The 12,197-nt window shown below is 48.3% G+C and overlaps 1 protein-coding gene across 2 annotated transcripts in view; it reads left to right on the plus strand.

The window, feature by feature from the left end:
• CLNK (cytokine dependent hematopoietic cell linker) overlaps nucleotides 1-12,197 on the plus strand; it is a 207,991-nt gene that overhangs the window by 80,543 nt on the left and 115,251 nt on the right. The gene's annotated exons all lie outside the window — the stretch shown is intronic.

Below are 12,197 nucleotides of genomic sequence, written 5' to 3' on the forward strand. Positions count from 1 at the left end.
ATAGATAAAGAAGGTGTGGTCTCTGCTTACCACTGAATATATTTGGGCCTAAAAAAAGAACTAGTGCCAGATACAACAACATGGATGAGCCATGTGACATTATGCCAAGTGAGATAAGCCATAGAATCTCATGATTCCACACACATGAGATATCGAAAACAGTCAAATTCATAGAATCAATGGAGTAGAATGGTGAAAGGCTGGGGTAAGAGGGGGGAAACAGGAAGTTATTAATCAATAAGTACAGTTAAGCAAGATGAATTCAAGTTCTAGAAGTCTCCTATACAGCCTTTTACCTACAGTGACCAATACTGTATTGTGCACTTAAAAATTTGTTAAGAGTCGTGTAGATCTCATGTTCTTTCCACAATCAAATGAATTTTTTTGAGAAGAGATTCAATTCGAGCACGACAAGAAGAACAAACAGTACATGTAAATGCATGAGACATGTGACAGTTATCCAGCCATCAGCTGGATAACTTTCTAACCCTTGAGTTCTAGCCAGGATTGGCACGAACACCCTTCTTACGCTTTGCAGCAGTTTAAAGCCTTACCTTAGAATTTTATGAATCCTAGCACAAGTAACTTCCCAGAAATATTCTGGTTCAGAGTGGAGGACAAGAACTGAGAAGCAGCAGGAAGATCTGACTCTCCTTACTATCACACTGAGCTATATTGTAGCCAGTGGGAAAAAGAAAATCAGTAATTACTCACATGGTCTTTATTTTGAAATTTGATTTTTTTTCAGAATGGATTTTTGCATGAATTTTGATTCGATTTTAAATATTGCTTTTCAGCCATATTCAGCTTGGTTACTATTGAGATTTTTTGGTGCCCCCTTAAATTTTGTTCCCAAAGTGAATGCCTGGGAGACCTGCCTCACTCTGGTCTCCCTGCTGAGTCTCCACCATGTTCTGGGCCTCAAGGTATAGCCTATCTGAGTGGAAACTGGAGCTCTGCTTTCTACTAGTGGAGAGATCTCATACCAATGATTAAGCCTCACTGTGCCTCAGTTTCCTCATCTACAAAACCGAGATGATACTAGCACAACAGCGGTTGTGAGGTGTACTTGAGTCAAGTGCATGGGATGTGATAGGAGAAGCCCTGACACGTAGTAAACATCATATTATTATGAGGGCACATAGGTATTATGAGCAATCATCATCCCGAGACTGACAGCCATTCTTTTGTCTCCATTTCTCACTGTAGCAGCAGCTGGGGTAAGTCTGGTCTGTGAAGCAAAGTAGTGAAGGGATGGAGACTTCATACTCACCACCACCCACCACTTAGCGCTCACCATCAGCAGACATCCATCCTTGCGGCCACATTTCCCTCCCACTCTACCTCCTCCTCACCCAGTGCTCAGCTTCCTGACATCCCCCTGGCTCCTCCATCTGCCCACCACCATGTATGAACCCTTCTCACCCCCCTGTTCCTGTGTCACCCAAATTCCACTCTATATTATGCAGAAGACTCTGACCTTCTCCAGTTCCTTCTTCCAAACTGTGTTGGAAATCCTGGGGCTGGTGTGCTGAATTAAGAAGATGCAGATTATGACCTGCTGTCTGAGGAGGCACAAGGCACTGCACAGTGGGCAGGTAGTTCCCTTGGCTTCTCAACTCCCACTTTGGGGAAATGAAAAGCCTGGGGCCATTTTGATTGGAGGTGCAGTTTCAACACACTCACACAAAGGAGACAAAGTCACAAGATTTATTAGGTACAGATCTCAGGATAGGGATTCAATGAACCAGAGGTGAGAGCAGTCCTCTGTCCACCCCCCCACTCCCCCACCCCCCCACCACCGTCATGAGTGCAAAAGAGAGAGAACAGGATCGCGCCTACTACTTATAAGGTGGTTGGGGCAGAGGTCACTAACTTTTCCTAGGCTAACTCTAAGTGGTTATTTGAAAAGGTGCCCCCGAGAAAAAGCAAAGCAGGAACTTGTGGCAAGCATCCTAAATTCAAGTGCTTATCTCAACGTCCAGACTCTGGGTGTGAGCAGGTTGTCATACTGTAAAATGCCTGGGCAGCAATGCAGGATGGCTGTTTTCTGGTCACACAAACCAAGCATCACAGAGCCAAGCTCATCAGGGTTGACAACAGAAAAAGGGATATCCGTGTACAATGATCTAGGGACCTACGGTTAGGTACAACTTAGGAGATCAAAGAACCAAGGAACTGCGAGGTATTTGGTGTGGATGCCCAGAGATGTCATGATGGGATTTCTCTGGGAATCTAGGCATAGCTCTGGGACACTGAAAATTTACAATTGTGTTGTTGCTGTGGAATGTCATGACCTAGTTTTGAATGCTTATCCAGGGTGTATCAGAAAGTGAAGGAAGTCAGAGGTTATTGGGATGCTGGTACACACCTCCACCCTGTGACCATCCTGTTATTATACACCTGTGTATGGCAGTGTATCTTTCCCTGGTGCATTGCCTTTTGTTACTTGTGGCACCTATCCTCGTGGCAGCAGGAAATTCTGAGCTGGTAGTGATAGGTAAGAGAAAGGAGATCAGTCACTATAGACAACCATGATAGGCTCTTTTCTTGTTTCTGGACAGCAGACCCCAAAAGGCAAAGACTATGTCTCTCTGGTCACCTCTGTGTCACCTGTACATAGCACAGAACCTAACACAAAGTAGGTGTTCAATAAGCATTTGTTGATGGGTTTATTGCTAGAACAGTTGTTTGAAAGGTGAAGGGAAACTAAAGATGAAATCTGATGGACTGTGAAGTCATACGAGTTCCTCCTCCTGCAGTCATGCCAGGGAGAAGAAACTATGAAGAGGGATCTGCTCCTTTCAAGAGGATCCATTCTTCTCCAGATGACATGAGTTAGAAATACAATTGGCAAAGGGAACCATGAGGCCAGAATCACAAAACAGCCAATATCCAGGACACTTATGTCTGGCAGTTGGACCAGCCACTTTTAAGCATCATGTCTGTGTGTGTGTCTGCCTACGTGTGTGTGCATATAGCCTTTTGTGTTAGATCCACCAGCCATCCAACAGTATGGACTTACAGATACCCACTAAAATAAAAAGTTTTAAATTGGGACTCACAGCCTCGCAACGCTTACCATTTTAAGTGACCTTCAGCATCCAGTGTCTTCCACTGTCTTACTTAGCTTTTCCTGCAGCTCTGTAAGAATATTGGGGCAAATAGACAAATTCCCACCTTGGAGTTGACTGAAAATTCAGATATGAAATCACAGTGCAGCCCAATGAGATGGGTTGGGTCATTGTCTTTTGCATTTTTTAAAAAAATTTCTGTGAAATGGATGGGGAGATGGAAACTCAAACATTCCAAGCTTCCCCAAATTCGTACAGGTCCCATAGGTGGCAGTGCCAGGCCAGCAAAGTCAGATGGCCTGGGTTTTCTTTCTAAAGCCCATATCCCCCCTCACTGTTACCTCCCTGCCCCTGCCCGGTAGCCTACTCTGCCTGGAATGACCTCCCTCCCCAATAGGGGACACCTCCCGGTTGTAAACCTGTAAATCAGATGACTCTCCTGCAAGAATGTGTCCTTTGTTCTCCCAGACCTCCCTGGACGGCCTCTCTGTCCCCACTCACTCCCACTCTGCCTCTTCGTCTCAGTCAGCAGCTCCCTGAGGCCAAGGGCAAAGTCACGGTCAGTTGCATGTGGCAGGTACCTGGCAGGAGGCACTGGGCGCGAAGTCAGAATGCATATGGCAGGATAAGCTGAAAATAGTAAAGGCCTGTACGTATGTCAGATTTGCTTATTTATTTTTACCCTCTTACCTTCTTTTCCAAAACTGACTTAAAAATATTTATGTCTCATGTGTTAGTTGCTGTAGGAGTGTTTTCGAGAATGCCAAATTAATGGATGATGTATTTGAATGATGCACTTCTGTCATCCATTCCTTCGTTTACTTCCTCACTCAGATGGAGAGGTCTGACACTTGTCTAAGCAGCATGCCCAGCAGCTGGGGAAACACATCCCCTCGGGCTCCCGGGGCATGGAGCACACCAGAGTATCCACTACAGAGAACCTCAATATGGCTTAGACTCCATCCTGAGGGCAATCAGGGATCCATCAAAGTGAGAATGATGTGTGCAGTTCACCCCCCGCTCCCTGTAAACTCTTGTTTTCTGCTGAGGTCACGCTGGGCCCTCCGTGCAGACCCAGATTTAAGACTGGGTCTTTTGGAACTACCCAGTTGCCTCTGCCTCCCCTGAGTCTTCTGCTCCAAGCAGCATGACTTTTGCAATGCACTGCAACTATCCGTGCCCCCATGCCAGTCCTCTATGCCGGGGGGGCTGTGGAACCCCCTCAGCACCCTGAACCCCCTCAGCCAAGCAGCCAGGTTCTTCCTCCCTGCCCCCTTCCCTCAAGGAGCCAATTCCTCTGTACTTAAAGGTTCACATTGGACTTGAAAGCACAATCTTATTCCCCTACAGCTTTAAGACACCCAGGGCAAAATTCATTCTGATCTCATACTTGATTATCATTTCACGTGGAAGATGGCCCTGATGTGCTCAGAGGTTAGCAAGGTGGGCAAGCTTCCAGAGGCAGCTGCCCTGAGCCCCTCTTAACTGTGGCTTCACCTCCAGCTGGAGTAAAGTTCTGCCTCTGAAGTTGGAAGCACCGGCTCCCAGGCGAGCGCTTCCCGCTGGTTTCAAGCATCTGCTTTTCATCTTCCTGTAAGTCAGTCTCACGTTGCTGTTTTGGGGTGTCACCAGGAGGACAGTTGTTAGGCAAGGAAGCAGAAGCCTGCAGTGCTTGGGAGAGGCACGCACATGATGAAAAAAGAGTGAGGCCCATCGTCGCAGCTCACGCCTGCACCGCCGTGTGCAGCCTGCATCTCACGTCTCCACCTGGGCGCTGCAGCCCAGCAACAGGATCCCTGTTTTATAAGTGAGCCGGGGTGATGAATTTTTATGCTGCTAGGTTGCTCAGTAGTTAGCAGCAGAGGAAGAGTTGTGATACAGGATGGATGTGTGTGTGTGTGTGTGTGTGTGTGTGCACATGACCAGAGACAAAACTTTTAGTCCAGCGTCCTGCCCACACCCCGATAATCACCCTGGCAGAGATTCCAGAGCCAGAATCTCCCTCACTGCCTCACAAGTGAGACTCCAGTGTTGATGTTAAAGACTGAAGAAAAATAGTCCGTTCAGCTTTATGTAGAAGGTGGCGTGGGGTAATGAAACAGAACCCAGACTTTAGAAATTGGACAGTTCTGGAGTTGGGTGTCAGTGGCTCTGCTTTACATGGGACACCGCAAGGACAGCTTAAGTGGTGATAATGTCCTCAGGGGGGAAGGTCTGGAAAGCACCCAGAGTGGTGCCATCCAGCAGGACTTCCTGTAGTAATGGAAATATTCCAAAGCAGGACTCACCAATATGGTTCGCCACATGTGGATGTGGAGAGCTTAACGTGTCTAGGGCAACTGAGGAACTGAATTTTCATTTTATTATTTTGCAATTAAGTAGCCGCATGAGCATATGGTTGCTATATTGGGCCATACAGAAATAGAAGCTACAAATTTATAGGTCTCATGTGTTCTCCATGACAACTTTGTGAGTTACATGGTGCAGAAAGTCCACTCTCATTTTATTGACAAGGAAATGGAGTCTCAAAGGAGATCCTGGTAAGATCTCACCCCCTCCGCTGGCCCCTGAGTTAGGGAGCTATAGGCAGCCCCCTCCTCTTCAGTCCAGCAGGGCACATGCAAGCCCTGAGGCCAGTCAGGCACTGCCTGAGCAGAGAAAGCGCTTTGCACAATGAGCCAAAGCCACTGACAAAATATTATTCAGTGTGTCAGTGCTAAGGCTTTCTGTCTAAACCATTTCCCATCACCAACGGGAGAGTGCTGGCTGTAAGATGCTCAGAGTTGTTCAATCAATCTCACGGAGGCTCACTCAGCAGTACAGGAAAGGGCTTTGCACTGGCCAGAAATGTCTCCAACTCACCATATCAAGACTGTTTTTGAAATTCCTTCAATACAATGGATTTTGGCCTTGAACTATACCAGCATTGTGGGGGTGAGGATGGCGTTTATTGTGGGCTGAATTGTGTTCCCCTCACCCCACCAAAACCATGGTGGTAGGTTCGAAGTCCTAACCCCCAGCACCTTGGTGCGTCACTGTATTTGGAGAAAAGGACTTTAAAGAATTAATGAAGGTAAAAATGAGGTCATTCGGGTGGGCCCTGATCCAATATGAGTGGTGTCCTTATAAAAAGGGGGAACTATGGACATAGGTGTACACAGGGGGACAACCATGTGAAGACACAGAGAGAGGAAGATGGCCATGCCAGCTGGGGAAGGAGGCCTCAGGAGAAAGAATCCTGCCCACACCCTGCCTCAGACTCCTGGACTCTAAAACTGTGAGAAAATAAATTTCTGCCTTTTAAGCCACGAGATCTGCAGTTCTCTCTTATGGCAGCCCCAGCAAACTACTACATTTATTTATTTTTATTTGATAAATCTTCCCAGATGATTCTAGCAAGCAGCACGGGCAAAGAATCCGGCTCTAATTCACTAGAGAATGACAGTCATTAACAACACCCATGTCAGCAGCAAGGATGACGGTAATAAATTAAAGCTTTTCACAGTGAATACACCACCGTCACATACATTTTCACCAAGTGGTGAGGGTTAGTCATTCTTCCCACTCGACACATACGCACCTGGATCCTCGGAGAGTGGAGTTTGTTCAAGTTCACAGAGTCCCTAAATAACAAAGCCAGGGCACATACCCTAGGTCCTGAACTCCTTAATCAGATGAGCTGCTTTTCACCAAAACCACGTCTGAGCAGGGTGGCTGGTATGTCCAATTTGCCCACAACAGTCCAAGTTCACACTGTTTCCCCAGAGCAATTAGGAATGGTGCTCCCTTTCTCTCTCAAAAGCACTGAGAGAGGTTTTTGCAATTTATAACATGGTCACCTTATGAGTGGGTCACATTGATTGTAAAAGCCCCCACACCCCCACCCCAGGAGGTTATAAGTCCTCAGGAGAGTGCAGCAGCTGTCTCTATGGTAAGGGAAAGTCCTCGAGCAATTGATGGTCCCATGGGCATGGCTAGTGGTGTGGACACAGGCTGGATGATGGGCTGTAGCTTGGAGGACAAGGTGAGTTTGAGCGCTCCATGCAGGACACCAGTGCTTTGCCTTAACCTACCACTGTCTTACCGTGGGAGCTTAGGTCAGAAGAGGGGATCCTTCTAGACAACCTGGAGCTCATTCCAGCTTTAATTCTCTAGCTAATTTGATAAGTGCTGAATATGTTTAAGGGGCTGTGGGCGGGAGCAGGCAATAAAAGAGGAATGATCCACATGGCCCGGGGTCTTCTGGGGAGGTGGGACATGTGTATACCTCTTATATTCTGTCTCCAAACATCTGGAATATGTATTACTAGTTTGTCACAATAACAAACAAACCCCAGAAAGATCAGTTGCTTAAGGCATGAAGGTTTATTGTTTTGTTCACACACAGTTTGCTATGAGTCAGGCAGTTCCCCAGGATAGATCCCTTCATGAAGTGGTTTAGGGATGCAAGCTGGCATCTGAGCTTTAGCACCTGGAGCAGGTGTCCTGGGCTAGGGGAGGGGATAGAGAGCCAGTGGGTGATGACACACTTCCCTTTTAACTCACACCCCACTGTCCAGCACAGTTAGATGGCCCCAGATGGCCACAAGGTTGCTTTGATCATCCCTACCCTTCAAACTATAGTCCTAATCCAGCACTTCAACCTCATGGCCTGCAACCTCCTGCCTGCATAACCAAGCTCCAGACCCACTCTCAGGGCATGATAGGGAAGCCTATCATGGCATGCCTCCATGCCCTGGCATCAGTCACCCCCTCCTGCCACATCTCCCCTCTGCCCAGCACCACTCAGGCCCCAAGGTCCATGCAGGTGGTTCCTGCTTGTGCGAGTTTCCTAGGGCTGCTGTAACAAATTACCACAAATTTGGATGGCTTAAAGCAGCAAACATTTATTCTCTCGTGGTTCTAGAGAAGTCTGAAATCAAGGCTCTTGGATGAGTCATGCTCTCTCTTCTAACTTCCAGTGGTTGCTGGTGGTTCTTGACATTCCTTGGCTTGCCACTGCATCACATCCATCTCTGCTTCCAGCATCATATGGCTCTCTGCCCTCTGTGCGTCAGTGTCTTCACGTGGTGCCCTCCTCTGTGTGTCCGTCTCTGTGTCTCTTCTCTCCTTACCAAGATATCAGTCTTATTGGATTTAGGCCCCACCCTCTCTGAATATGACCTCAGCTTAAAGCTTCATGACATCTGCAAAGATCCTATTTCCAAACAAGGGCATATTCACAGAGACTGGGGGTTAGGACTTCCATGTGTGTTTTTGGAGGACATAAGGCAACCCAAATGGCTGCTGAGAAGTCTCCCCAGGCACCTATGAGCAGAACTACTGCCCCCACCTCTGTGTTTTCGTGGGTCACATGCCACATCCCTGAGCGTGCCATTGGTGCCAGTGTGGAACTCCGTGGTTTGCACACCTCTCTTTCCCATTTTGCAAACAAGAACAATGCCTTCTGCACACTGTGCGCTCCGGCAGCATCTTACCATGCCTGACCCCATCCAGGGCAGCCTGGTCTAGAAGAGCACTGGCTTTCTAGAGAGGTTTGAATTTCAACTCCAATTCTGCCAATTTCTAGCCATGTGATTTGGGGCAGGGCAAGGTACTCAACTTATAAGAATTTCCGTTTCTTCATCTTTAAGTTGGAAATAATAACCCAACCAAACCAGCTTAAGGCACAAAAGAAATTTATTCTTCCTTGAAGAATACCCGGCCCAACAGCGCATTTTACCAAATTTCCTTCCAGCAGTTATGTTCTCCGATCTTTCCTCGTCTCTAATGACTTTCACTAATCTGAATGAGTCTGAAGGGAAAAGTCAAATTGTCTCCTGAGCTCTGCACCAGAAGGAAGCAAAAAATCTTCAGAAGGCTGAACAGTGACAGGTGTTTCAAAAAACCAAAGTTTGATTGGGAAAGCTGGAAACACAGAGGTGCCTCTCAGAAGCAGTAGGGCAACCGAAGTACTTAAATTAATTAGCGCTAAAAATGCAGAGTCTTTCAGAGAATGGCGTAAGCCCGGTAGGCACAATCCAGGCTGTGGAGAGATTTTCTCTTCCGTTAGATCAAACATGGGGAGGTGGAAGGCATGAAGCTTGAGGAAATGACAGGCAAATGCAGTAAATAGAACTAATTAACTTCAGCTTCATTCCCCAGGTTACAAAGGGCGGAGCCCGCACAGCAAGCTGGCAGGGAAGCTGCGGGGTCTCTGGACCCGCCTGTGACAGGGGATAACTTGTAAGACGCTTCCCAAAGTGACAGCCCAGGTGTTCTCTCTGGTCTGAAGCTTCCCGGGAGCTACTTTTTCAGGGAAAATATTCAGTCTTGCTCTTTCTATCTCTTCTCAGTGTCCCCTCTTTTCTCAGAGGTTGACCCTAGTGACCTTAGTGACCTCCATCCCCCTTCTCTGGCACTGACCAGGGTCAGGGAGTATCATGCAATGATTAAGGACAGGGCGCAGGGTGTGGGGTACAACCGTCAGTATGAACCCAGTCTGTGGGATTTTGGAAGGATACTTCTCCACTCTGTGACTCATTTTCCTTGTCTGTAAGATAGGAGTCCTAATTCTAACCTCACTGGTTGTCCTAAAGACTAATGAGAATATGTAAACCCAACACAGAGCTATCATCTTTACGTAACAGAGCACCCAATTTATTTACCCTGTCCCATTACAACCAACCTCACAGGGTTGGACACAGGTAGCCAAGTGTATATGAAAGCACATAGCAAGGCCTTGCACCTCTCAAGATGAGAATGCCCATCCCACTGGCACCGTGTGGGTGAGTTCTTCCTGCTTCTTGCATATGTATCTTTCAGCCCAGGGACATCCCTGCTGTTGGAAAGGATGTGGAACAGTTATAAAAGCATGAAGTGGAAAGATGGCAGCATTCTTGGTCTTCAGAGAACTTGCAGCACCCAAGAGGGCATCATAGTCCAGAAGAAAGAGCTCCAGTTGTAGGGTCAGATGCTCCCAGCTTGAATGTGCCACCTCCACCAAGTTGCTCATTTTATGTCCCTCCCCTTCATGCCACAATCACACAGGGAGCAAAAATCAAATGAGGGAGTGTGGGTGACAGGTGAATATATCACCTGGCCCATAGCACATCTCAGTAAAGGCTGGCTTCCATCAGATCCCAAGAGAACCCCAGCCCTGTGTCAAAGATAGTGACAATGGTAACCATAGTGAACAGCCCAAAGACAGTGGTCTCAACCTGAGGACATGCAGGGCTTAACAACGTTTAACAAAGCTCAGTTCTAGAAATGGACTTCCAGATTTCTATTGGGAGGGACCTGGCCAAATTTGCTTATTTGAGCCAAAGTTTGAGAAGTGGCAAGGGTGTTGAAAGTGGTAGAACTAAAAATGGAGAATTTGAGTCATGTGGCATGACTCTTTTAATACTAGGAATGTTCTGGAATACAAGCAGTGAGTCTATTGTGTTTGAGAAGTATGGTCAATGTGCACCAACAGAACTTACCAAGAGAGGAGGAAAGCAATCGTGAGACACTGGGCTAGACCTTGAAAGCCGCGCCTCCTGGGGTGACAACATGACAGAGGAAGCAGATATCCCACAAATAGTGATACAAAGGTCAGATATTGGGGAGGAGCAAGATGGCGGAGGAGTAGGGTCTCCAAATCACCAGTCTCCACCAAACTACCTAGAAAACCTTCAAATTATCCTGAAAATCTATGAATTCGGCCTGAGATTTAAAGAGAGACCAGCTGGAATGCTACAGTGAGAAGAGGTCGCGCATCTATCAAGGTAGGAAGACGGGGAAAAAGAAGTAAAGAAACAAAGGCCTCCGAGGGGGAGGGGCCCCGCGAGGAGCCGGGCTGAGGCCGGGGCGAGTGTCCCCAGGACAGGAGAGCCCCGTCCCGGAGACGCAGGAGCTGCACCGACCTTCCCGGGCGGAAAGGGGCTCGCGGGGAGGTGGAGCAGGACCCAGGAGGGCGGGGATGCCCTCGGGCTCCCGGGGACAGTAACAGCAACTGCGCGCCCAGGAGAGTGCGCCGAGCTCCCTAAGGGCTGCAGCGCGCACGGCGGGACCCGGCGGGACCCGGAGCAGCTGAAGGGGCTCGGGCGGCGGCTCCGCGGAGGGGGCTGCGCGGCCCCGGGATCAGCTCGGAGGGGCTCGGGCAGAGGAAGAGGCTCCGTGCGGAGGGGGCTGCGCGGTTCCAGGAGCAGCTCGGAGGGGCTCGGGCGGCGGCTCCGCGGAAGGGGCTGCGCGGCCCGGGAGCGCGAATCACCAGCGCAGGCTCCGGAGCACAGGGCGCCGGGACACAGCCCAGGATCCCGCCTCCCCCGGGACAGGCAGAGGCCGGGAGGGCCCAGGACAGCGAGGACGCTCCTGCCCCAGCTGAGCACATCAGCGGCCCCGCCCCGGAGCCTCCAGGCCCTGCAGACGGAGAGCTCCGGAGCTGAATCCAGGTTTCCAGAGCTGCCCCGCCACTGGGGCTGTTCCTCCTGCGGCCTCACGGGGTAAACAACCCCCACCGAGCCCTGCACCAGGCAGGGGCACAGCGGCTCCCCCAACTGCTAACACCTGAAAACCAGCACAACAGGCCCCTCCCCCAGAAGATCAGCTAGACGGACAACTTCCAGGAGAAGCCAAGGGACTTAAAGTACACAGAATCAGAAGATACTCCCCGGTGGTTCTTTTTTTTTTTTTTTTTGTTTTGTTTTGTTTTTGTTTTTGTTTTGTTTTGCTTTTTGATTTGTTTCCTTCCCCCACCCCCTTTTTTTCTCCTTTCTTTTTCTTTCTCTTTTTCTTCTTTTTTTTTTTCTCGTTTTTTTTTCTTTTCTTCCCTTTTTTTTTCTCTTTTCTTTCCTTCTTTCTCTCCTCTCTTTTTCTCTTTTTCCCAATACAATTTGCTTTTGGCCACTCTGCACTGAGCAAAATGACTAGAAGGAAAACCTCACCTCAAAAGAAAGAATCAGAAACAGCCCTCTCTCCCACAGAGTTACAAAATCTGGATTACAATTCAATGTCAGAAAGCCAATTCAGAAGCACTATTATACAGCTACTGGTGGCTCTAGAAAAAAGTATAAAGGACTCAAGAGACTTCATGACTGCAGAATTTAGAGCTAATCAGGCAGAAATTAAAAATCAATTGAATGAGATGCAATCCAAACTAGA

The sequence above is a fragment of the Canis lupus genome, chromosome 3 (assembly GCF_003254725.2).
Source record: "Canis lupus dingo isolate Sandy chromosome 3, ASM325472v2, whole genome shotgun sequence".
In the NCBI taxonomy this organism is placed as follows: Eukaryota; Metazoa; Chordata; class Mammalia; order Carnivora; family Canidae; genus Canis; species Canis lupus.